The sequence below is a fragment of the Zootoca vivipara genome, chromosome 3 (genome assembly GCF_965207765.1).
Source record: "Zootoca vivipara chromosome 3, rZooViv2.hap1.1, whole genome shotgun sequence".
Lineage (NCBI taxonomy): Eukaryota > Metazoa > Chordata > Lepidosauria > Squamata > Lacertidae > Zootoca > Zootoca vivipara.
This window is the reverse complement of record NC_142586.1, coordinates 116,199,538-116,225,863: the sequence shown is the minus strand read 5'-3', so window position 1 is coordinate 116,225,863 and position 26,326 is coordinate 116,199,538. Positions and strand designations below refer to the sequence as shown.

At 44.7% G+C, this 26,326-nt stretch overlaps 1 protein-coding gene and 1 long non-coding RNA gene across 11 annotated transcripts in view; one reads left to right on the top strand and one right to left on the bottom strand.

Annotated features, from left to right (window-relative positions):
- NCOA1 (nuclear receptor coactivator 1) overlaps window positions 1–26,326 on the top strand; it is a 268,260-nt gene that overhangs the window by 109,709 nt on the left and 132,225 nt on the right. For 3 of the 10 annotated variants that reach the window (XM_060273180.2, XM_088666956.1, XM_088666957.1), the window contains one exon: window positions 24,229–24,347. The exons of the other annotated variants lie outside the window; for them this stretch is intronic. The gene's annotated coding sequence lies outside the window, so the exon portion shown is untranslated. The remainder of the gene's footprint in view (window positions 1–24,228; window positions 24,348–26,326) is intronic. 10 annotated transcript variants of the gene reach the window in all.
- Window positions 14,344–26,288, bottom strand: LOC148686482 (uncharacterized). The gene is made up of 2 exons (XR_015949253.1): window positions 26,151–26,288; window positions 14,344–14,533 (listed from the first exon to the last, which is right to left on the bottom strand). It is a non-coding gene; the product is annotated as an uncharacterized LOC148686482 (long non-coding RNA).

Below are 26,326 nucleotides of genomic sequence, written 5' to 3'. Positions count from 1 at the left end.
TTATGTAGGTGAAGTGGAAGCATGTGAATTCTGTGGTATTATTATTAATTATATTTATATACTGCCCTTCATCTGAAGATCAAAGGGTGGTTTACAACGTAAAAACACAAAATACGCAACAAAACAAAACCCAACACACATAAATAGTTTAACCAGTCTTTGGCCTGGTTGAAGGAACGTTTTCACCTGGCACCTAAATATGTGTAATGAAGACACCAGGTGAGCCTCCTAGGGAGAACATTCCACAAACAGGGAGCCACCACAGAAAAGGCCCGTTTTCGTGTTGCCACCTTCTGGACCTCTTGTAGAGTGGGCACACAAAGAAGAGCCTCAGATGATGATCACAGGGTTCAGGCTGGTTCATAAGAGTAAGAGGAAGTCATGATCTCTCCTTGGAATGTTCTCTTGGACTGTTGTAGTATGTCACTCAGAAAGCCATTTTGATTTAAACGGGGGGGGGATGCTTCAATTTAAATAATACCCTCCCCTTGACTCATGCTGCCTTGATTGGTTGATTGATAAGTATGTGTCAACTTCCATGGGTCATGATGATGCTATCCTTGGGGGGATATGGATTACCGTGTGAAATGCTTATAATGTTGTTATATAATCAGCCACCATTTGGGATTTTTCTTTCTCCACAAACAAGCTGTTTAATTTGAACATAGCCTTCTGATATTTCAGGATGTACCCAACATAAATATAATTGATTGTGTTTAGCACCAGAGCAGCCATCCCAAAGTTGTTACGTAATGATACATAACTGCATTCAATCAAAATGTTGGCTTGGCCAAAGCCAGCTGTTCAGCCTGTTGTTTTGGCTCAAAGCAAGTAACAATTTAACAATTACTGGATGTTACCGAAAATAGTTTAGCACTCGGCCAGGCTGTCTGCTGTGAATTTCAGTGGCATCTAAGATAATATTGTACAGTGGGAACAGATAACTGAGGGCATGGAAGCCAGTTCAGATGACCTATTTTTTATAACATAAAAAGAGGATGCTGTGTTGTGTTGGGTCAGACTTAGGTCCCATCTGGTCCAGTACACTCTCTCCTGTGTGGGGCAGCTTCCCCAGGTCTTCCCCAGTCCTCCCAATCTATTTAACTAGAGATGCTGGGGACTTCAGCTAGCAAGGCATGCCCTTGGCTACTTGGGTATGGTCTGAAAGGTGAACGGAGGGATTGTTCACCTGGCCCACTGATTGAAAGATGAGAAGCAATTGTGTCTGGGGAGACACACCATTGCAGGTCGAGGACACCCATCAAGAACCATTTATTGACTGTAGCAACTGGATGCGGGGTAAGTATCAGGGACTGGTTCAGTATTTAGAAGGACCCTTGCCTTCCTAATGCATTGATGGTCTTCTGTGTGGTGGTGTGCATACCAAAGCAGTTTCCTTTTCTTGTGCGCTGGTACAGAATAGATCCAGTGATTTCCTTAAATATCTATTATGCCACCACCTGTTCTGCTGCATGGGTTATTCCTAAAACATTTGCCTTTATAGAAGCACAGTACCTCCCTTCCTGTCTTATTGCTGAAAAGGTGGAGTTGCTTCTGTCAAGCTCTTCATCTTTGTCAGAAATAGTGACCAGACTTAAGTATTCAATCACAGGGTTGCCTGACTATTGTAAATCAACCCATGAAATATAATGCCGCCTGAATGTTTATAGAGTATAATCTGTGGCGTGTTGCTGGTGCATTGGTATCTTGGCAGCAATATCAGGCTGTCAATCAGGTGCCAAATTAAGCATAGAAGTCCCTTCCATAATCCAAAATGAAACACCAAGTTAAAAAGCACTGTCAGTAGTGTGGGATCTTTCTGGTTTCTAAACACAGCCTGAAATCTGCCTGGACCAAAGCTGATTGGTATTTGCTGTTATGAAAGCAATACAGTCAGTTTGCTTCATACATGCGTTTTACTTACATGAATTCGTTTTTATGCACTTGGTTGCTGCCCCTCGGTTTATTGGGGGAAAGACCCTGAAAGATTGGGAAAAGAGTCCCAAGAAAGTGAACAGGAAGGAAGAGATGGAAGCTGAGGGAGTGGAGAATGTTTTCCTCAAGCTGAGAGTGAAGGTAAAAAGTCCCCCTTTTTATATGCTGTTCTTGCTACCGGTACTTCTCTGCAAGGAATGTTGCCCAGTGGAGCTGACAGGAAGTGAACTGGGAACAAAGTTTGCAGCTTCCTGCCAGTGGAGAAGTGGGCAGAGAAGGCCTTCCTGCTGGGCTTATACACCTCCATGCTAGCCAATGGAAAAGCTCCTCTTTCTCTTCCTCTGATTTAAAAAGTTTATTACCAAATGTAATTTGGGTTATACACAATTTTCACCTATATGTGCTCTGCCAAGAACCCAGTCTCTGTGTATGGTATGCTGCAACCGTATATGCATTTAAAAGCTACTAGGGAAACATGATTTCAAGCAGAAATTAGAAAAGTGTTTTCAGCATGCTGCATAGCCATCCCCAAAGGATGCGCATTGATGAGACTGAAATTATTATTGGCTCCCATACCTGTTGCAGAGAGAAAAGATAGCGCCTTTCCTGCAGCAGAACCATGACTGTGGAATTCATTTCCTGAGGAATCAAGGAAGCCTCTCTCTCTTTTACATTTTTAAATACTCTTAGAAGGCATTTTCTTCAGGAATTTTTTGGTTTGCTTTATGTGTGTTATGCCGGCTCATTTAACAAAACTTTCTAGCTGTACTGTTTCGTTATTTGTATTGTTTCATTATGACTGTATATATATCTCATTATGTACCACTGAGTAAAAACCCCCACTTTCAAAAGGCATGATATAGTCTATAAAATAAAAAGAGCCTGTTTGGATAACCCACAAAGCTGCTTCAGTCATTTGGGCCTGTGCTTCGGATTCATGCTCATTTTGTGAAGAGACCCTTTAATGTCAATAGTGCAAATTGTTCGGGGAGGGAAACGCTTGAAAAATGAGATCTTTAGTGTTGATGGTTGTGTAGATTTGATTTTTGCAGCTGGCAACCCATTACATGAACTGCTGTTGTTCCTTGGAGACTTCCAAAACCATTTGAAGGGGACCACAACAGACACCTGTTCTCAGTGACTATTGAGGCCCTAATCTTGGCTGCAGTATTGTATTATATGGAAAATATAGCAGCTGGACCCTGTTGCTGGCAGCCGTTGCAAGCAGAAAAGAAAGGCACTGGGCATCAGAGGCGAGCTCTCTGCTGCTTGTGATGGCTACTGGCAACTTGAGGCTTGGCTAGCAGAGCCTTTGCTAAATGATGCATATTAGATCCTACTTAGCAAGACTTTTTCCGGCAGCCCTATTTGAGCAGCCAAATCCTAGGCCTCAGTTCTCAAGCATGGGAGCTTAGACAAGTCGATTCAGAAGGAAGCACTTAAGTATGTGCAAAGGCTTCCTTTGGGAGTAGAAAGCGGAGCTCCGTCTTAGAACATCAAGGTTAAGCGCCTGCGGAATCCCATCTCCCTACTGCCTTTTAGAAAGCTAAGATCCATCTATGAATTAGCTTCAGTGTTTTCAGCTGTATCTCTGGTGGATTCTCATATCCAACTCTTCTTATTGAAGAACTAGCTTTCCCTTTGCTCTCTGGAAATGTAAGCTTATCGTCACTGAAATCATGCATGTGGCACACTTAAAACCTCTCAAGTGTATGCTGAAGTCAATGTGGTCTTGGCTTTCAGTAGCAGCAGAATATTCTTTAGCAAATCTAAAGCGTATTGTGCATTCTAATCTTCCTTGACAAGGGAACAGCAACTTCAAGCCCATCCTCTCTCTCTACCCTGCCTCTCCTGCCACCACTATGTTCCCTAAGTCCTGGGGATTTATGCACTTGGATAATTGTGCTGCAAAATGCCCTTAGTGATGTAGCATTCTTAATCTTTACTGTGCGGAATTGGTATTTAAGGGGATTGGTTGCAAGTAATATCCTTGTTAGTCTCAACAAACTAGACTAGACACATATACCGTAATCTCCTTGCCAACTACATGTTGCAAATGAACACTGCACTAACTGAAGTGAGTTCAGTCTTTGAGCAAGTGGGCCATTTCCCTATTTTTGCATAGTCTGCTGTGCATTAAGACATGTGCTTTAGCCGGGTAAAGTGTTCCCTTGTTGGAAGTCTATGGTTTGTTATCATATGTGCTTAGACAGGCCTTTTAGTTGTTGCAAAGTTAGATGTCCATGAGTTGGGGATTCTTGGGGAGTAGGATGCTTGGAGGTGAAAGGGCTCTAGAAGCACTTAAATCCTAGTCCTTTGTGCTTCCGCAAAACATTCTAAAGAGGAGTTCCAACAATAAGTTCTGTTGCGATCCTGTTGCAGCAGTCAGGATGCTTATCCTAAGATTCCAGGGCAGGTCACAACAATTAAAACACAATGTTAAAAACAGTTTAAGGGATAGATTTGGGGACACGATTGGTGTGGAGACTCAGTTTGCTCCTAGTGCAGGATAACTCCCACCACCAGGGGTGCCAACTTGAATCAAATGGGGTAGGAAGGTACGTCCTGGCCCACATAATCAATCACATGACATGGTGCGCACACACACACACTATTTTAAGGGCAATGCCCATCAACTGGGGGGTGGGGCGGGCTGACCCTCTCAAATATTTTATTGGGGAGGCTGAAGAGACCTTGGCCCCTGGGAGTTGACTGATAATCAAAGCTGCTCCCATCTGTGTAGACCCACCTGCAGTTTTGGGTTTTGGTCACACTAAAGTGTGATAAAATTATATGTGCGTGTAATTGCCTTTCATTTTCCAGATTCATATACAGTACTCACCAGCCCAGTCAATTGAGTGTTTTTGGACAAGAGGTGCTCCACGTTTGGGATGGTGACTGTTTTAGTAAGTGCTGTGAAGCAGTATTCTAGTAGGACATTTATACATGTGGCTTCCATGATTATATGCTCATATTGCCAAATACGCATTTTTGGTGCTGTTCCAGGCATTGGCACACAGGAATATGAAATCCCTTCCTTTACCATGTGTAGTGATGACTGCGCTCGGTTCAAATTGGGGGGAAAGGTTTACATAAATAGTCTGCCCTCCTTTAAACAAGTGGTTAAGAAAACATATTCTACTGTTACGGCTCTTTATGAACCATTAAAATGCTTTTAAAAGTGTGTGTGTGTGTGTCCCGACCATCCCCGGGTCTCCTATTGTTTCTGTTTTCCAAAACAATACCAGCTTGCAAGCATAGACATATTTCAAATGTTCTGAAATTCTGCTTGCACATAGGCTTACATGTCTGCATACTCCCCTCATTCGACAGAATAAAGGAATGACAAATGAGAAGATGGGTAAACAGCCCGCAAGCAAGTCAGGGTGCATGCAGAACAAATGCTGTTTTTTGTCTAATTGCCCCGTAAGCAAATAATAAGAAAGAATGCTAAATAAAAGCCAAATATAATCTAACCTCCATGCAAGTAAACCAGGAGGAACATTCAACAAATTGGTTGTTTGAAGGGGCCTCTCACAAAAACACTGTTTTGTGCAAGTTTGGTATATCTGAAAACTTTTATCTCAAAATCAAACAAATTGGCCATGTGTTTACCTGTGTAAGCCAATATCTGTGTGCATGCCCGCGATGGACCTCAGGTTTCCAGAATTTAGGGAGAATGGGGAAATGTTAACTACCCTTTAGTGTGGACAGGGAACACTGAGATGGAGATCAGTTGAAAGTGTTCATGTGTGGATGAACGTCCACCCAAGCACACATGGAAAATCTGGATCTGTGTGACCCACATGTGCACTAACACTCTGATGTGCACACAGCCTTTGCTTCAGCTGACTGCTGCTGCTGCTGCTGCTCCTCCTTGCTCTTTCCGCCAGTGTACACCTTGTTCAAGACAGACTTGTGTTGGTTTGCCTTACTCTGGGCTTGCTTAGTTCACCATCCCTGCTCTCTTTCACAATTGCTTCAGAAATTACATTCTTTACTTCTGGTCCTTGTTACCCTTCTTGGATCACTCCAGAGCTACTTAATTCATATGCTCAGTTCTGAATCTACTGCTGAAAATGAGTTGTTGTTGTTGTTTTTAAAGGATAGAAAATCCAGTATGTGTGCCAAACTTTACATACAGGGAATCTAAGCCTGGAGTTTAATCATTAGCATTTGTTTAAGAAGCAGAAATTAAATGAATTTCCTCCATCTTAAAGTTCCATCTTAAGATCTGTAATCACCCTGAAATAAAATGCTAAAATTAAAGCTACTCCTCTTTCACGGTAGCATCCTGCTTAATATTTTTTAAATGGGCATGTTCAGATGAGGTGCTTCTGCATCCGAAGCCTTTCCAGGGCTAGGATGGAACAGCAGCCGATGAGTTTCTTTACAGCTTGGGAAACTCTGTTGGCAAAGCACGTTGAAATCTGAACAATGTAGTTTGAATTATTAAGAACATGGGAAGAATTTATGTGTATTATGTCTGCTTCCGAGAAGAATACGAGCACCGCCAAATTACTCTCCTATATATTTTTTTTGCATAAATGACTGTTCCTCAGAACCAGCCATGTATGTACATGGGAGTAGTGTACTGGAACACACCCTTAATTTCCTTGGACCTTTGTTTCTTCTCAGTTTCAAAAATCTGCTTTTAATGGACCTCCAGATGAAGACTTGCCTACTTTGGAAATCTGCTTTCCTTGTTGTTCGTGATCAATGCAGATACATTTGCACTCTTCATGCAAGGAGAAACAGGGGACTCAGAGCCGTCTTTGGAGGCCCCATTCCCACAACTTCCTTAGACGGCCGTAGGGAAAGTGTGAGCCTCAGCAAGGTGCTTGTGTGCATGCAACCACTGTGTGTTGGCATTTGTCATTTTGCTAGAAACATAGATTGTAGAGTTGGAAGGGACCCCAAGGATCATCTAGTCCAACCCCCTGCAAAGCAGGAACCTCAGCTTAAGCATCCGGGACAGAGGGCCATCCAACCTCTGCTTCCAAGGAAGGAGAGTCCACCACCTCCCGAGGGAGTCTGTTCCACCTTCAAACAGCTCTTGCCGTCACCTTACCTGATGTTGAGTCTCACACTCTTTTCCTGTAGCTTGAAAGCCAATGGTTTAATATGCCTACAAGAAATACATCCTTTTTGGAGGGGAGCCCTTTAGATATTTGAAGGTGGCTATCATATCTTCCCTTATCCAGGCTAAACATACCCAACTCCCTACACCATTCCTCATAAGGCTTTGTTTGCAGGCCCTTGATAACCTTGGCAGGCCTTCCTCTGCACACATTCCAGCTTGTCAATATCCTTCTTTAATTGTGGTGCCCAGAACTGGACACAGTATTCCAGGACTTATCTGACCAAGGCAGAATAGAATGGTACTACGGTATTACTTCCCTTGATCTGGACACCATACTTCTGTGGATGCAGCCTAGAATAGCATTAGCTTTCTTTGCTACTATCACACTGTGGACTCATGGTTAAGATTGTGGCCTACTAAGACCCCAAGATCCTTTTCATCCTAAATGGGGTAACTGTGCCCCTGAAGGACCAGGTGTGCAGCCTTGGAGTCATTTTGGACTCACAGCTGTCCATGGAGGCGCAGGTCAATTCTGTGTCCAGGGCAGCTGTTTACCAGCTCCATATGGTACGCAGGCTGAGACCCTATCTGCCCGTGGACTGTCTCGCCAGAGTGGTGCATGCTCTAGTTATCTCCCGCTTGGACTCCTGCAATGTGCTGTATGTGGGGATACCTTTGAAGGTGACCTGGAAACTACAATTAATCCAGCTAGATTGGTGGCTGGGAGTGGCCGCCAAGACCACATAACACCGGTCTTGAAAGACCTACATTGGCTCCTTGTACATTTCCGAGCACAATTCAAAGTGTTGGTGCTGACCTTTAAAGCCCTAAACGGCCTTGGCCCAGTATACCTGAAGGAGCGTTTCCACCTCCATCGTTTTGCCTGGACACTGGGATCGAGTGCCGAGGGCCTTCTGGCAGTTCCCTTGCTGCAAGAAGCCAAGTTTCAGGCAAGCAGGCAGAGCGCCTTCTCGGTAGTGGCACCCACCAACACCCTCCCACCAGATGTCAAAGAGAAAAAGAACTACCAGACTTTTAGAAGACATCTGAAGGCAGTCCTGTTTAGGGAAGCTTTTAATGTTTAACAGACCATTGTATTTTAATATTTTGTCGGAAGCCGCCCAGAGTGGCTGAAACCCAGCCAGATGGGCGGGGTATAAATAATAACATTATTATTATTATTATTATTATTATTATTATTATTATTATTATTATTACTACTACTACTACTACTACTACTAACTACTGACAGGCCAGGTGTCTCCCATCTTATATTTCTTCTGGTTCTTCCTGCCTAAGTGCAGAACTTTACATTTGTCCCTATTGAAATTCATTTTGTTAGTTTTGATCCAGTTCTCCAATTTGTTAAGGTCATCTTGAATTCTGATTCTGTGTAGTGTAATGTGTAGTTTGGTCCTTGATTCTGTTGGAATTCTGTTATGAGTTTTGTAAGCCGCTATGGGAAATTATTCCTGCTTTTAATTTTTGCTGCGGAAGAAAAGCCATTTACAGCTTTCATTAGAATTGTATATTGCTTTCCAGTGTAAATCTGAATGTACACATACGCAGTTCTTACCTGTTTTCTGCCTTCCCATTGAACATGCTTGAGCTTCCTTCCTGATACCCCATATAACTTTCTGAAATGAGTCTCTCCCCCCCCCACAAAAAAACCCAATCCTGTTTCTGCAGCTTGCAATGTGACTCTTAAACCTGTTCAATCAGAAATAAATCCCTTTTTAGTCAATGGAACTTAATCTCAGATAAGTGTATTGATTGTTAGTCAGCCAATTCAGAAAACTCTGAAGATGACCCCTGGTTTATGAGGGCTTGAAATTACGATTTTTCTCCAAAGCCAACTATATTTTGTTTTTAAGAAATACTGTGGAACTTTTTTGAAGAGTGGCAAGCATGTGCGTTTGCTTTGAATAAGCTCTGATCTTTCAACAGAAACATTAAGGTTTTAACTAATGGCCTAGTAACCTAACCTAAGCTGAGGACGGGTTGTAGATCAGTGGTTTGGATGCAAATGGTTCCAGGTTTTGGCCCCAGCATCTCTGGGAGACACCCCTCTGTGAAACCCTGGAAAACCACTGCCAATTAGTGTTTACAGTACTAAGCTAGATGGACCCAATGGTCTGACTCACTATAAAGCAACTTCGAAGGAACCTAACTTGGATTCTTGTGTGAATGCCAGATCCTTAACAAATTACCGCATTTTCCCATGTATAAGACTAGGTTTTCCCCCTAAAAAATAATGTCAGAAATTAGGAAGTGTCTTATACACGGATACATCTCTCTCCCTTCCCCCCAATTTTCTTAAATCTGAGTCCCCCAAAATAGGGGGTGTCTTGTACATGGGGGTGTCTTATAGACGGAAAAATACAGTACCAAGTTCCAGAGCTGTCCCTCAGGACACAGTACTGTATTTATATGCCACTTAATCATTGACATATGTAAGTGATGTACATAAAAGCAATCGACAGAGAGCTGGACAATAAAAGTATCAACATTTATCATAAAACCAATGCTTTATGGAACAAGGAAGTCTTAGCTTTACCCCTGAAGCTCAGCAAGGAGGGTGTCCCTGTTAATCTCAGTTGGCAGGAAGTTCCACAGGCTTGGGAACACCAGATGAATACAGGGTTTCTGGTAGTTACAAGCCATGCATCTGAGCCATGGACAACCACCAACAGGATATAAGGGTTCAGGTGGTCTTAAGATATCCTGGATCTGCATTGTTAAGGTCCTTGTAAAGTAATGCAAGAACCTTCAACCTGGCCCTGTAACTTACAGGCAGGCAATGCAAGCTTTTAAGCACCAGAGTTATGTGCTCCTGGATATAGTATGTCCTCACCAACAGTCTCGCTGCAACTTTTTGCACCAGCTGGAAATTCCAGACCAGGCAAGGGTTGCATTGCATTGCAAGAAGCAAGTCTTGAGGTTCCACCAATGCATGAATCACCGCAGCCAGGCTATTCCTGTCCAAGAATGGCTGGAGTTGACGCATTAGTCATAGCTGGTAAAAGGCCCTCGTCCTCCCTCAGTACTATGGTGATGTTTGGTTTTGCAGGTTCATGTGGTATTATGGTAATGCTTCTATATTTAAGAGAGCTATAAATAGACCAAATGGATTGTTATCCTTAGGTGTTTTGGGTAATACCCACAGAGATCGGAACAGGGAGACTTTATCAGTTACCTTCTGGTGGAGTTCTGGCTTCCCAAGAATTCCACATGTGCTTCATAAAGCTATTAGCATACAGAACCATAAACTACCCCTGCATTGTAGAATTGAGAAAAGGCTAGTTTGAGCTGATGAGTTTTCCAGCAGAAGTTTGCGAGCCTTAAAATATTGCCTTGAGTGATGCATGTGGCAAGTGTTGCCCTGATGATTTTTCATGAGTTGCCTTCTTGGATCAGGCCAAGGCCCATTGTGCTTCCAAAAGCAGTCAGCCAGATGCCTCTGGGAATATCGCATGTAGAACATTAGAGATTTGGCCTTCCTCTCCTGTCTGCTCCAGAATCTGGCACTGAGGCATCTGCACAGCTAGTGGCCATCGTCACTTCTTGCACAGCAAACGAGAAGAGTGAATTGATAGAAGCAATGGGAGGCTTCCATACCTGCCTTATGGATTAATGGATGTGCACCCCTGCATGGCGCCAGGGATGTGTTTCCCGCCATTCATCTTTACAGTATTGCGTGTTTCTGTCCCCTTTGCAGAATGCAAAGCTATTTTTTCTGGATTTCTGCCATTGCATTTGAGGTTGCATATAAAAATGAAAGCTGAACTTTATTGTACTTGTAACTGGGAAATAACTGAAATGTTAAGCTACAAATACAACCGTTTGTATTATTCTGTGTTGCAGTGTTCAGGAGATTGTGTTCCATGTATTTTGTGTATGTGTAGTTATAATAAACATCCCTCTCCCCACAAAGAAACCCTAAACTAGGTTTCCTATAAGTTTGTCTCTTAAAGTGAGACTCTGCTTGTCTCCTCTGACCAGTTCATTCTTCTTCTCTAACCCAGCTCTTTCAGCAAGGCTGCCCTGTTTTCAGTTGACTTAACTGTTGTTGGCAACTGTGAAAAGAAGAGACACCAGTAGGCCTGTGTGTCTCCATGGTGAAGCACCAGCACCTGAGGCCAAGGCAGATAAGACGGAAGCCAGGTCAAGTCCTGGGGTGTGGTGCAAAGCTCCCTCAGACAGTCATGTGAGGAGCTCTCTTCATGAGCTCAGTTCCTGGGTGGCCTCTGCTCTTGGGCCAGTTGTGCCCAGCAGATTGTCCTCTTAAACAACTGGAATAGCCCACTTCCCATTGGCCTATGAAAGTCCCTTTGGCTGGTCCAGAAATAGGGGAATGTCTGGTCAGAATTCACCCTCTGTGCCCACTCCTCAGCTCTAGCCAAAGGAGTTGCCTGGTGCCTAAATATATCTAATGAAGGTTCCCGGCAAGCCTCCCATTGACCATACTGGCTGGGACTGATGGGAGTTCAACTACACCTGGAAGGCCACAGGTAAGCCAGCCTTGCACAGCAGGATTGGTCCCCATCCGTTAGCAATGTTGTTGTGGACTGTTGATAGGAAGCACTTTTCACCATCTGGGTGATAATTAAGTCTTTGGATAAGAATAACAAGAGAGAGGTGTTTTGGAGAGGGCGTTCAAACCCAGGGTACCACCTTCATTGTTTTCTCTTGTCATTTAATTGAACCCCAAGGTCTCCTTTGCTCTGCGGGAAGCGAGATACTTTCATCAGTAGCTTATAATTATTTATGTTGTGAAACCCCCTCATGAGGCATTAAAATTAAAATAATAAGGGCAGTGAGCTATTGATCCCTCGGCGGGAAAGGATTTGGCGTAAGGCGGGCTGACGCCGCTGCATAGATGGCTTTGTTTGTGAAGTGCCGTAGAGGCAACTGAAGACTCTTCATGCTAATGAGAATAATAATGATCATCAGTGCCTTGTAGCTGTGGAATTATGCTGAGCAAAGGTTAAAGAAGCGCATAATTGACTCGAACACAAGTGTGGCGGTTGAGAGGGGGAAGGAAAACAGGACCCACGAATCTACAGTAACTCTGCAAGACCCCTGCCAATTCCCCATGCTTGGCGCTGCCAGGAACTGTGGCTCCTTGTGCACAGCAGAGTGAAGATTTGCCTCCTGCGCAGCTGGTGTGGCCTAGCATAAAACAGTGCTGGTCATGCTGGGCTGCTGCCTGGAGTTTGAATGCAGACAACACTTTAACATGGTTGGAATGCCAGTTGCTGGAAACCACAGGAGATTTCCCACAAGCGTCTGGTTAGCCACTGTGAGAACAGGATGCTGGACTAAATGGGGCATTAGCCTGACCCAATAGGGCTCTTATTATGTTCTTACCACCTGGTTCCATACCCTGCTACAGTAGGGTTATTTATTTATTTGTGTGTGCGTGCACATACTGCTTAATGTAATAGTATAATAATATACGGTAATAAAAATCTTTAGACTTCCATGAAAACAATAAAGATACAACAACAACATTCAATAAAATTTTCTAAAAACACAATTGTGTCTCACAAATACTCGTGAGCAGTGTACAAACCAAACCAAACAGTTGGAGTCAAGGAAAACTTGGGCTTTTAAAGGTCATTACTTTCTCCGCCTCATGAATGAGCAGAGGAAAGGCCTGCTTCTGTGTTGTCACCTACTGGCAATCAGCTGGTTGTCGAGCAACCACGAAATCTCTCAAAGATCACAAGCCACCTCAAAATGTCTTAAAAGATCAGCTTGGTCTACTGGGGGAGGTCAACTGCTAGGTGTCCTGGTCCCAAGTCGTTTGGGGCTTTAAATGTCAACAGGCAAAACCTGGTGCTTGGTTTGGTAGCTAATAGGGGACCAGTGCAGATCCTTCAGCAGTGGAGTAAATTAGGCCAACAAGGCAGCTGCCTCAGGCAGAGACCTCAGAGGGGCTCAGTACTGACTTTTGAGAGGCACAGTTTTATGCAGATTTGTTTTTATTACATCTTAAACATTTATGATAAATTTTGACTTTTGTATTTTGAAGAATTTTATCATTTTTGAAGTAATGTATATATGAGAACTCTTTTTTATGCATGTATGAAATAGAGAGTTGATTGGAGGTTAGGTTTTAATAAGATAATCCTGGGCATAGACCCACATGCACACTCTTTAAACTTGGTAGTCAATGATGCTGCCAAGCGTTGTCTGGAAGCAACTAGTTTCTTCAGGCTGGTTCAACAGATTTTTAATGATTTCTCTGCATCGATTCAGCATTGGCAAATTCTAACTAGCCATGTATCAGACTTAGGCATAACCATTAAGCCATTGTGTGAAACAAGAGGGGAGAGTCAGACTGATGCTTTGAAACCACTGAGATACCATCTTAGTAGTATATATGACGCTTTAATAGAGATCTTTGATGACACAAGCCTAAAGGCTTTACTTGGGAATACTTCCCAAATTGAATCCAAGGCCCTCGCTGATGCGATTTGTAAGTTCAGATTTGTGGTATTCCTTCTTATCCCTACAAAATGAGGAATCTGATTTAAATTCAGCTCCAAGCCAATTGCAAGTGACCAAGTGTTACCTTGTGGGCTGCAGGTATGATGAGGCTTTTCAACAAGTTACTGAGATTGCAAAGGAGCTGGAAATGCTACCAGACTTTGAGGCAGAACAAGTTAGAAAAAGGGTGAGGCACCCTAGTGAGAGCTTTCTGCAAGTGGGGAGACACCATTGAAAAGGCCTGTTCTTGTGTTGCAACCCTCCAGACCTCTCATGGAGAGGGCAAATGAAGGGTTTTGGAAGACAATCACAGAGTATGGGTTGGTTCATGTGAGGAGAGGCAGACTTTTAGGTCCTGGGCCTCCTGAGCCACATGAGGCTTTATAGGTCAAATTCAGCACTGAGAATTGAGCCCAGAAAAGAATTGGTAACCAGTGCAGTTTTTTTTCAACAAGTGGTATACAGGTGGTATATAAATTTATTTATGAAATAAATAAATACCTGTGGCAGAAGAATGGTTAAATGTCCACTCTACTTCTCTTTAGCTGTATTTTGAGTTGTTTTTATGTAAACAGCCTTGTGACTCACAGGGAAACTTATCTTTTAAAAATTACAATTATTTATTAAATTTTTATATGGCCCTTCGTCCGCAGATCACAGAGCAGTTTACAGCACTCAAATACAAAATGAGAACACAAAATGTATAACAAAAAAAAACCCCAAAGAAGCCACAAACCAATCTCCCTCCCTCCCACAAACACATTTAAAAGACCATTGGTTGTTTAATCTGCCAAAGACCTTGTTGAGGAGGATTGTTTTTGCCTGGCGCCTAAAGCTATGTAATGAAGGCGCCAGGCAGGCCTCCCTAGGGAGGGGAGATAGGGAGCCAATGTAGAAAAGGCCCATTCTTCTTCTGCCACCCTCTAGACCTCTCATGATGGGGTCACACAAAGAAGGGCCTCAGATGATCACCGGGTCCAGGTCGGTTCATATGTGGAGAGGCAGTCCTTGATTCATAAGCTAATAAAATGAAAATGAAAATAATAAGCAACTGTTATTGAAGGTCTTATATTCTATTTCCAATGTAGACTTCCAGATAAGCTTGATATTCCAAGGAAAAGAGAGTGGGAAGTTGTTTCCAATACAAGCTATCAGATCACACACACCCCTTTGGTGGGATTTGTAAACTCAGAGCTGACCAGTCTCAGTTGTGAAATGGCGTTGATGTTTTTGCTCTCTTTTTTATCTCTACTTTCTTTATGAATCTCCAAGTTGTTGCTGCAAAGCAGGCAGGTGAGCTAGGCTTTTGTTTTTGTTTTTAAAAGGCACAAAAGGAAATCGATCTTTCAGTACGTCATTAAGGCCCTTTAAATAATCTGTAGGCTAAGGGAACCGTTTCTTTCCGATTAGGCAGGGTAATTATGATGAGTAAAGGAGTCAGATGATGCAATAAAGCTCAACCTTGCCTTTCCATCTGGGAAGCCCTTGTTTACTTAGAGACTGTTTTGTCTCAGGGTATTATTGTATCTACTGTACTACATTGGCACCTGCATTTTCTGTCTCTGTAATTCCAAGGTAATATGTGCAATGCTAAGAATGTGTACAGTATTTTATTTTTAAAATATATTTTTCACTTCCTATCCCATATGACATGTGCACATAAATAGTATGAGAGAAGCTTAAAGGCATGCCATGTGTAGAAAAATGCCTTTCTAGGCAGTTGATTTTTGTGTAATCCTGGTGCAATGGAGACCCAGAAGGGGGTTGTTTATGCTAGGCATGTTGATACTTAAACCCTCTGTACTGTATTCTGAGATTAAGGGAAGCCTTGTTGGATTGAACCATCTTGTCCAATGTCCTGTTTCCCATCTGGTTTTGAGAAACCCACCAACATGGAGTTTTTAGCTTTCCCTGCAACTAATATTCAGAAGCATGCTGTCTCTGATTTTTCCACTTCGCTATCATGGCTACTAGGGACGCGGGTGGCGCTGTGGTCTAAACCACAGAGCCTAGGGCTTGCCGATTCGGCAGTTCGAATCCCTGCGACAGGGTGAACTCCCGTTGTTCGGACCCAGCTCCTGCCCACCTAGCAGTTCGAAAGCATGTCAAGTGCAAGTAGATAAATAGGTATCGCTCTGGCAGGAAGGTAAACGGTGTTTCTGTGCACTGCTCTGGTTTGCCAGAAGTGGCTTAGTCATGCTGGCCACATGACTTGGAAGCTGTCTGCGGACAAACGCCGGCTCCCTCCGCTTATAGAGCGAGGTGAGGGCGCAACCTCGGAGTCGTCCGCGACTGGACCTAACGGTCAGGGTTACCTTTACCTTTACCTTTACCATGGCTACTAAGCGTTGATAGACCACTTCCATTAATCTGTTGAATCCTAATCTGAGGAAGAGGGTGATATTGATGATATTGTTTAGAGTGTGGAGCTGATACTGCCAAGGTTGTAGGTTCAGTTGCCATACGAGACAGCTGCCTATTCCTGCATTGCAAGGGGGGTTAGACTGGATGATCCTCGGGGTTCCTTCCAACTCTACAGTTCTATGATTCTATGACTCCAGTTCCCATCAGCCCCAGAAGCATGGCCAATGGTCAAGATAATGGGAGTCATAATACTGTAACACCTGGGAGGTCACAGGTTCCCCACTGCTGGTTTAGTCTCCCTCCCTCCCTCCCTCTATGCTAATAGCCATCACCATATTGCCTGGCAGTGAATTCCACCATCATCATATACTGTTATATTTGGTATATAAATGAAACTACATCTGCATCAAAATTGCAAAGGAGTCTACATAATACTACAATAAAATGCAGTTGTGAAGAGCTTCGAAAAGTGATGCACATCAAGGCAAAAAATAAATAAATAGTACTGTTGGAGGCAGAATGCCCCTGAATACCAGTTGCTGAGAATTGCTGAGAATTGGTAGGGAGAGTGTTGACGTGCTTAGGCCTTGTTTGTGGGTTTGCCATCTTTATCTGGCCAGCTACTGTGGGAGCAGTCGGCTGGGCTTGTTGGGTCCTTTGGCGTGACCCAGAAAGCTCCTCTTAGGTTCCTTTGTTCTTCTCTAACCCATTATCTGGGTTTAGGTTAGGAGATAACAGAAAGTATAGGCTGGTCATTGCCAGAGATGACATTAGCTTAGCAAGAGAAAAGTGAGATACTGTCATGACTAGCTAATGCAGAGTATCAGGAGGGTGTGTGTGTGTGTGTGTGTGTGAGAGAGAGAGAGAGAGAGAGAGAGAGAGAGAGAGAGAGAGAGACAGAGAGAGAGTGATTTGCCACCCTTTACTTTATGTGTTCCAAGGCAGCCAGTGCCGGATTTATGTATAAGCTAAACAAGCCATAACTTAGGGCCCCACTCTCTTGGGGGCCCCAAAAAAAATTAAAGGAAAAAAACCTGGATGTACACTTCCCAATATAAGATAAAAAAAGAATGCTTGTGTGACTGTACCAGGTTCTAACACAAGGGTGTATCTGAAGAAGTGTGCATGCACACGAAAGCTCATACCAAAATAAAAACTTAGTTGGTCTTTAAGGTGCTGCTGGAAGGAATTTTTTTACAAAGGGCACCTGTTATGTTGCCATCCCTCCGTTGTGGAAGCCCCTTCACCTAGAGGCCAAAGTAAAAAAATAAAACCTACATACAGCAACAGTGTTTTGATAAAATACATATTTTGTCATGTGCAAATGGCTTTAGATATCTATTAGGTCCATATAGCATATATTCAGCACAAAAAACAGCAACAATTTGTTGTTGACAAAGGACAGCTGGACATATAAAGGGCCCCATTACCTTCAGTAGCTTAGGGCCTCATCAAACCTAAATCCGGCCCTGAAGGGAGCACATCCAGGCAGTAAGCCATTTTGGCAGTGCTGTGCTCATTTCAGAAGCACTTATCCTTGGCAGTCCCTCCTCCTTGCCCCTCCTCTGTTCACCATTATCACCTGGGTGGGTGATTGATGAGCAGCAAGCCACTTTTTGAACAATGGACTACAGGGGGAGAACTTGGTCCCTTCAGTTTCCTTGGGTTTTGCAGCACTGGCAATTAATCTTTGTGCCCAGCCGAACAAGAGGGAGCGTGAAATTTGAGCTGCAAATGGCATTTCGGTGTATCTGTACATCCTTTCTATCCCACTCCAGAGCTCTTGCCCCACCACTTGGCTCTGTGATAAAAGCTTGGGTTTTTTAAATTTCCCTTAAAAAAAACCCAAAACCCAATACTGGACAGTATTTATTTATTTGATTGTTTTAAAGTATTTCTAGACATTCACAACAACTTACAACATAAAATATACAGATAGCCTAGGCACCTTTAAAAAAATTACATACAGGGTGCTTGTTTACAAAGTGTGCAGCTGAAATAAACACCAAACAGGGTACCAACTCAGCACAGGCTGAAAAAACGGAGCAGGTTTAGCCTGGGTAAAAAAGAAGTGTTGTTGTTGTTTTTTTGAGGGAATGTGGGTACCTATTCTGCAAACTCACTCAGATGTATTAAGGTAAAACATTGGAAAATTACTGTATGTGTAGTTTATGTATGTTTGTGGAAGTATTTGCACCAATAAGGCCACAGTGACACATGCTGAAGTTACATTTACTTACTTACTTATTTTATTTGTATACCGCTCTTCATTCGTAGGTCTCAGGGCAGTCTACAACATTAAAATACAAAAAACAAAACAATACCCAAAGTACATAATAAAAACAAGAACAACCCACCCAAACCAAGAAACCCTCCCTATACTCCACTCCCTCCCACAAATACATTTAAAAGGGAATACATCCCACTTGGATTACTGTAACATGCTCTTTGTGGGGTTGCCTTTGCAAAGTGCTCAGAAACGTCAACTGGCTCAAAGAACTGCAGCCAGATTACTGACTGGGGCTGATTATAGAGAGCATACAACTCCTATACTACAACAGCTTTACTGACTACGGGTCTGTTTCAGGGCACAATTCAAAGCGTTGGTTGTGATCTATAAAGCCCTACATGGCTTTGGTCCCAAGCTATCTGAGAGACCATATTCCCTCTTATGAGCCAGCCCAGGTTTTGAGATTATTTGGGGGGAGGCCCTTCTCTTGCAGGCATAGAGAATTAGCCTCTAGTCTAGTGCATGGGTAAGCAAACGAAGGCCCGGGGGCCGGATCTGGCCCAATCACTTTCTAAATCTGGCCTGCAGACGGTCTGGGAATCAGCGTGTTTTCACATGAGTAGAACGTGCCCTTTTGTTTAAATTGCATCTCTGGGTTATTTGTGAGACCTGCCTGGCGTTTTTACATGAGTAGAATGTGTGCTTTTATTTAAAATGCATCTCTGGGTTATTTGTGGGGCATAGGAACTCGTTCTCCCCCCCCAAAAAAAATATAGTCTGGCCTCCCACAAGATCTGAGGGACAGTGGATCGGCCCCCTGCTGAAAAAGTTTGTTGACCCGTGCTGTAGTGCTTATTGGCTGTGGCAGTGGGAGTGCCTGATTTATACCCATTGCGAAATATCAGAGCTGTTATAGGGCCTTGGTGAAAGATGGGAATTGAGAATCCCAAGTTGCTCCCTCCCCCAAAATATTGCAAGCTAGGGATAATATTGTTCTTATGCAGCTGGCATAAGGCTTCCTTAGATCACGCATGCGTGAAATGCTTTGAACGCTCAAGAGAACTGTACAGCTACTAAATGTTATAGTTGGGTGGGCATGATTGATAGGTATTAGAAGTTAAATGAAGTGTGGAAAATCCTTTCTCCTGCTGAAATCTTACTATTTTATACAGTAACTAGTGGTTTTCAGCCCGTTCAATAACGGGCGCTAGAATCCTGGGGTTCGGAGAAGCACTTGCGCAGCGCTTCTCCGAACCCTGGGACCTGTCCTTGCTGTCGACGGCAGGGGGACAGGAACGGAGGAGGAGAAAGCGCTGCTTTCTCCTTCTCCGTTCCTCTCCCGCAGCCGCCGACAGGAAGCAGACATCCCAGGGTTTGGAGAAGCGCTTGCGCAGCGCTTCTCCGAACCCTGGGACCCGTCCTTGCTGTCAGCGGCAGGGGGACAGGAACGGAGGAGGAGAAAGCGCTGCTTTCTCCTTCTCCGTTCCTCTCCCGCAGCCGCCGACAGGAAGCAGACATCCCAGGGTTCGGAGAAGCGCTTGCGCAGCGCTTCTCCGAACCCTGGGACCCGTCCTTGCTGTCGGCAGCAGGGGGACAGGAACGGAGGAGGAGAAAGCGCTGCTTTCTCCTCCTTCCTTCCTCTCCCCCAGCCGCCGACAGGAAGGACGCGCGCACTCTCCCCCCCGCCTCCTCCAACCGCCGCTCCTCACGGCCAGGGAGGGTTGTGAGGAGGCCTTCGCCGGCCTCCACCCTCGCTTCCCTGACGTGCCCTGCAGTGAGGCAGTGTCCGGCGGGAGCGGCGGTTGGAGGAGGCAGAGTGGGGGGAGAGTGCGCGCGCGCAGTCTCTGCTGTCCAATCCCTGTATCCCTGGGGCACATGCGCAGTGACCCAGGGACACACGGGACAACTGGACGCAGGGACAACATGGACTTTATATATATAGATGTGCAGGGAGAATTCTGATGATGCAAATATCGACTAGAAGACATGAATTTCAGTGGCATTGCCCAGGAATCTGTGTTCTTTTTTTTCAGCGATGGGCATATTGAGGGGGAAGGGAATAAACCATGCATGGAATAAGGAAAGAGCGGGATTAGCAAGATTTCGCTGCATTCCACAGTTGGAATTCAGCACTTAAAGACCAGCCAGGCTGTTGTGAAATTCTCTGCTGCTAAAGAGACTATGACTATCCTTTTGGCATCTGTTTATCTCTTGTCCATCAAAGATTCAATAACAGTGTGTTTGGGGCTGGAGCGAGACCATTAAGAGGAGCTCAGATATACACAGCTTTAATGTGTAAAAGAAGAAGAGAGAGTAGAAAGCATACACCCTGTGATCATGAAATGAGCTTTCTGCCCTTCTGATTCCTTTAATTTTGGGAGAGATCCTTTGATAAAAGGTGAACCTTCCATTTAGATTCTTAAACTGTGCCCAGGGATTGGCTTGCCTCCACACTTCCTTGGATGGTTTGGAACTTAACACAATAGTGGAGAGAACACAAAGAGTTGTATGGAGTTTTGCACAATGATTCCTGGCCATGCTTTCATTGGTCCTGTTGTACCACCTTTCTGATGCCCCAAGAATGTGATAAAACAGTTTAATCTGTTTGTTTGAAGGTGAGGGATCCTCTGGGATCTCAGCCTGGCGCTCCTCTTTCCTGCCTCTTCCTGGAGTGACTCTTTGGGTACATTTGTCCCCAGATGGATGAAGAAAAAAGGAAGGGCTGATTCTAGCATGAGCTTTGAAGCCCAAAGGATTCCTTTTCAAAGTGAGCCATCATTGCATGCACATGGCCAAAGTATGATGAAATAGTGGATCTGGGCACATGCCATACAGCCGTATCTGTTGGGTCCTACCCCCAGATCTGTCCCTGTCACCAGATCCAATTAAAGTTTGAAAGGACATGTGCCTGACAAATGTTGTGTCTCAGCTTGGGGTTGGACTATGCTTTACCTGCTACATTGGAAGGCTTAGCTGGCCGGTCTTGGGAAGTGGGCCTCCTCACAAATAATAATTGGTCCTTCCTCCTTTCCCTTCTGTTGTTGTTGTTGTTTAGTCGTTTATTCGTGTCCGACTCTTCGTGACCCCATGGACCAGAGCACGCCAGGCACTCCTGTCTTGCACTGCCTCCCGCAGTTTGGTCAGACTCATGTTGGTAGCTTCGAGAACACTGTCCAACCATCTTGTCCTCTGCCGTCCCCTTCTCCTAGTGCCCTCAATCTTTCCCAACATCAGGGTCTTTTCCAAGGATTCTTCTCTTCTCATGAGGTGGCCAAAGTATTGGAGCCTCAGCTTCACGATCTGTCCTTCCAGTGAGGACTGTGAATTGCAGAATTATTGTAAAGTGTAGGAAAGAATCAGGCTGTTAGATGACCTGTTTAGGGAAGCTTTTAATATTTGATGAATTACTGTATTGTATTTTAATATTTTGCTGGAAGCTGCCCAGAGTGGCTGGGGAATAATAATAATAATAATAATAATAATAATAATAATAATAATAATAATAATTGAATACATTGGCACACTGGGTGACTAGAATTCATCGCATTGGTATCCCACTTCCTCTAAGAATAGGAAAATACCGTAGGTGCAGGAGAGCGGCTCAAGGAGCTTCATGGCTGAGCAGGGATTTGAACCCAGGTCTTCTGTATCCAAGTTCTAACATTTTATCTCTCGTGGCTCTCAACTTTGAATATTACAGCATCTTTCTGAACCTGGCTAGCTTAGGTGCACGACTGGATGCTTGCCTGCAACTTGCATGTGACCAGGGAGCTTGAGGAGTCCTTGAGGAGTCCTAAGCTCCAGACTTCTCTTTCATCCCAGGATCTTGTTATGTAAACAGCAACAGTGTTGTCTCTGGTGAGTGGAGTTCCCAGCTCCAAAGAAAAACACAGTGACTTGAGAATAACCCAAGGGAGTCTACAAGGCACCCTTCTCCCCATGGGTGGGAATCAGCCTCTCCTGGACAGGCCTATGGGGGGGGGAGGAGCCATGTGCACTTGCCCTGGGCCTCAGAGGGTTGTGTTGGCTGGGTACCCCAACATAGACCGGCTGCTTTTTTGTTTGAGTTTATAACTTCATTCTAACAAGATCCCCATCCCAGGCCACTGACAAGCTCCGTACGGGCCTGCTCCTGGGAGTTCAGCAGAAACCGGCTGTGAGAAAGGGGCTAAGCCCCATCTCTCCTCCACCCACTAGTCCTTTTGCTCAATGTTGCATCCTCTCACAGCAGCTTTTTGTTCTTCTTGGAGGGTGGAACATGGAAAGTTGCACAAAAGTCTGCGGAACATGTAGTTTGGCACCAAAAGTCCCTGTGATTCCTTCTTGAAGAAAACAGTATGACAACCCCAAGAGCCTGTCCTCTGGTTGTGTGCATGAGCAAATTGCCGATTGTGCTTCTTCCAGAAAGTCCAACTCCAGCAAGAAATGCCTCTCCTCCTTTACTTGGAACAGTGTCTGTGGCCTTTGCTTGGGGCAAATGTTCCCCCTTTTGCAATCAATCTTTGTGTCTGGAGCAGTCTTGCTGCATTCCTAAAGAGCACTTCGTTTCATTTTCATTTGTCCTCTCTCCCTTTTCCTTGCTATTTTTGCCTGCAGAGCCTGCAATGTTTAACTTTCTGTTGAGCCTGGAGGGGGTGAGGGGAATGAAAAATGTCTTGATTTGGGGAAGGAACAGAATGGGTGTGCCTTCATGGTTTCAGTCGTTGTTGTAAGACTCCTCAAGCCTCTGAGAGGCCGAATAATACAAGTGCTTTAAACAGATGTGCTCATTTTGCTTATTTAGGAGAGGGGATTGCTCAGTGGTAGAGGAATGGCTTTGCATGCAAAAGTTCGTGGGTTCAACCTCCAACATAAGAAGAGTCTGAAGGATCAGGTCTGTGGTCTGTGGTCCATCTATTCCAGCGTCTGGCTAACCAGATGCCTGTAGGAAACGCTCAAGCAGGACCCAAACACAATAGCCCTTTGAGTCCTGTGGCTCCAAGCAGCTGGTATTCAGAAGCATTCCTGCCATAGACTATGGAAGCAGATTATAGTACAGTTGTACCTTGGAAGTCGAACGGAATCCGTTCCAGAAGTCCGTTCGACTTCCAAAACATTCAGAAACCAAAGTGTGGCTTCTGATTGGCTGCATTAAGCTCCTGCAGCCAGTCGGAAGCTGCCCCAGATGTTCGGCTTCTGAAAATCGTTCGAAAACTGGAACATCACTTCTGGGTTTTGATAATTCAGGAGCCAATTTGTTCAGGAGCCAAGGCGTTCAGGATCCAAGGTACAACTGTACAGTGGTACCTTGGTTCTCGAACTTAATCCGTTCCAGGAGTTGGTTCGACTTCCAAAACTGTTCAAAAACCAAGGCGTGACTTCCAATTGGCTGCATGAGCTTCCTGCACTCAAGCGGAAGGCATGTTGGATGTTCGGCTTCCGAAAAACATTTGCAAACCGGAACACTTACTTCTGGCTTTGCGGTGTTCGGGAGCTGATTTGTTTAACAACTAAGCCTTCGGGAACCAAGGTACCACTGTAATAGCTATTGATGGCCTTAATCTCCACGAACTTGTCCGATCATCTTTTAAAGCCTTCCAAGCTGGTGGCATCTTCCACTTGTCATTTTCACTTTTCTGCAACCAGGGCCAGCCCAAGACATTTTGGCACCTGAAGCACACCCCAAAATGGTGCTTCCCTCCCTGCCAGGGAAGAAGGGGTGAGGGAAGATCTATATCAGGAACATGGAGGGGGAAGAAAGATCAACATGGGAATCTGCTGCCCCTGGTGGATTCTGCTGCCCGAGGCAGCTGTCTCACCTTGCCTCTTGGTTGGGCTGTTCCTGTCTGCAACTAATGACAGGTTGGAGACAGCTTTAAATTGAAGAAACAGCACAGGGAGGAAAGGTTGCCCCACCCTTCTCAATACCATAGCCTCAGTCCAAGTATTAAAAAGGGGGTTTCCCAGGTTTAGATAATCCATTAAAGATAGGTTCCAGGAGTCACAGTAAAGGTTGGCAGGCAGGTGAAAGACCCAGGAAGGATTTATGCCTGGTCAGGTGAGCAGGAACCAGAAGGCTACCTGGTGTGGACAGGGGTGGATCTGGGCTACAACACTTCCTGCTTCTTCCTCTACTTTGCAGCCTCCAGTGTCTCACCGCAAAGGGCTTCACTTCTGTTTGATTCCTGTGGAAAGGCTCCATTGTCAATAGACCATCATATGCTGACGGGGAGAGAACCACAAGATGTGCTGATCTCATGGGTATGTGCAAACCTGCATTTGAGGTCTGTAAAAAACCCAAACCTCCAACTTAAATTTGTGTCTAGAGGGCTGTGGAAAGTCAGTGCAGAGCACAGATGAGGCTCAACAGCATAGCTGCCAAGTTTTCCCTTTTCTTGTGAGGAAGCCTATTCAGCATAATGGAAAATCCCTGAAAAAAAGGGATAACTTGGCAGCTATGCTCAACAGCATCATTTTAAGGACAGGTGGGCCATTTTAGAGAGGCAACCTATGCAACCACTCCTCTTGTTGCTGTAAGACACACAGGTCACAATCCCAAGTGTGCATGTGGGACTTCTATTTCGCTTGTGCTTTAGCAACTTGCTTCACCTGAAATGTCAAAGCTGATACCGTGGTCCAGCATGTTTTAAGAAGAGACCAGCATTATTCCCAATTATCACTAAGCTTATTTTATCTATTTTCAGTACTGTTCTATCCTCCTAGGTTGCCATAGAAAGTTTTTTTTAAATTTCATTTAAAAAAATAATAATATAAAAGTAATCATACGAAAACACTAAAAATGCAGCATGCAAAGCACCAAAACCATAGCAACCAGCAGCTAGCATCTCCCTAGCTCCAATGTTCTCCCTTGTTTCCTCACTCCATCAGTAGGAAGACACAGATCAAGCCAGGTGGATCTCTCTTGGAAAGTCATTCCAAAGTTGCAGTGGCATAACATGAAAACTCCACCCACCTCAGTTCAGGAGGGAGGGGGGGAGGTGTTGGTGCCTCAGTTGTTGTCTTGAGTGCATGAGAAGGCACATGCAGGGGGAGGCAGTCCTTTGGGCATTCTGCTTCCATAGCATTCAGGGCTTCAATGTTTAGCACTGGCAACTTGAACTGATCCAAGAAACAGATTAGGTAAGCAATGCAGCTTAAAAAATATCAGTTATATACTTGGACTAGAAAACTGCAGCATTTTTTCACCCGTTGACATTTCCAAGCTGTTTTCAAGGGCAGCCTCCCTAGAGGGGAGCACATCCTGCACAATACCCTGGACATGATTACAGTGACCAAGTATGCCTTCAACAGGAAAGGGAGCTTCCACATGCAGAGGCACTATACCTCCAAATACCACTTACTAAGGACAGCTTGATGCCTCCACTGTGTCATATTTCTAGGTTTCCTAGAAGCATCCAGCCGGCCACTGTTGTAGGCAGCATGCCAGACTAGACGACCATTTTTGTCTGAGCAAGCCGAACTGCCCCAGGACCAGTCTAGTCCAGCATCTTGTTTGGAACAGTCCCGAGCCAGGTGCTTCCAGGAAACATAGAAGCAGGACCTGAGCGAAGGCAACCCCGCTGCCTGCTCTCCTGCAGCTGGAATTCAGAGGCATCCTGTCTGCAACATGGAGGTTGTCTTGAACAATTATAACTGGTAGCCTAGCGGTTGACTTGACCCTGGATTTGTCTGATTGTTCCATAGGTTTAATTGTGTGTTGTGTGAAACACTACTTGTGCCTTTTTAACATGGAGGTAGTCTCTGACACAAAATGGGGTATGTGAATATAATACTGCATGGGGGGTGGGTGACCAGCACTACCAGTCTGTCAGCTCCATCCAGGGAATCCTCCCACTTGCCATATTGTCGTCGTTACCATTTTATGTCTTAAGTTTCTGCACTGCTTCTGAGCCCCAAATGGGGCTTTCAGAGCAGTTGGCAGTATAACTATTTGCAACAAATGCAACACGTTTGTCACCGAGCCCTTTCAGTTAAGCAGCAACTGAAACAGCATCAGCATCTGAGTCGGTGTTGTGGCTCAACTGCCTTCCGCACGTGGCTTACCGCTCCGCCGGGCGCTGCAGAAGCGTGGCGGCTGCCTATGCGCCTGGGCTGCGATCTCCTCTGCCACGCGGGGGTGACTGACTCCTCTGTTTTGTCGCCTGTCCGGTCCTTTCAAGGAAGCCGCCTCGCAGTTCCCTTCCGGCATCCCGAGGAAGCGCACGGGAGCAGCCGGTGCG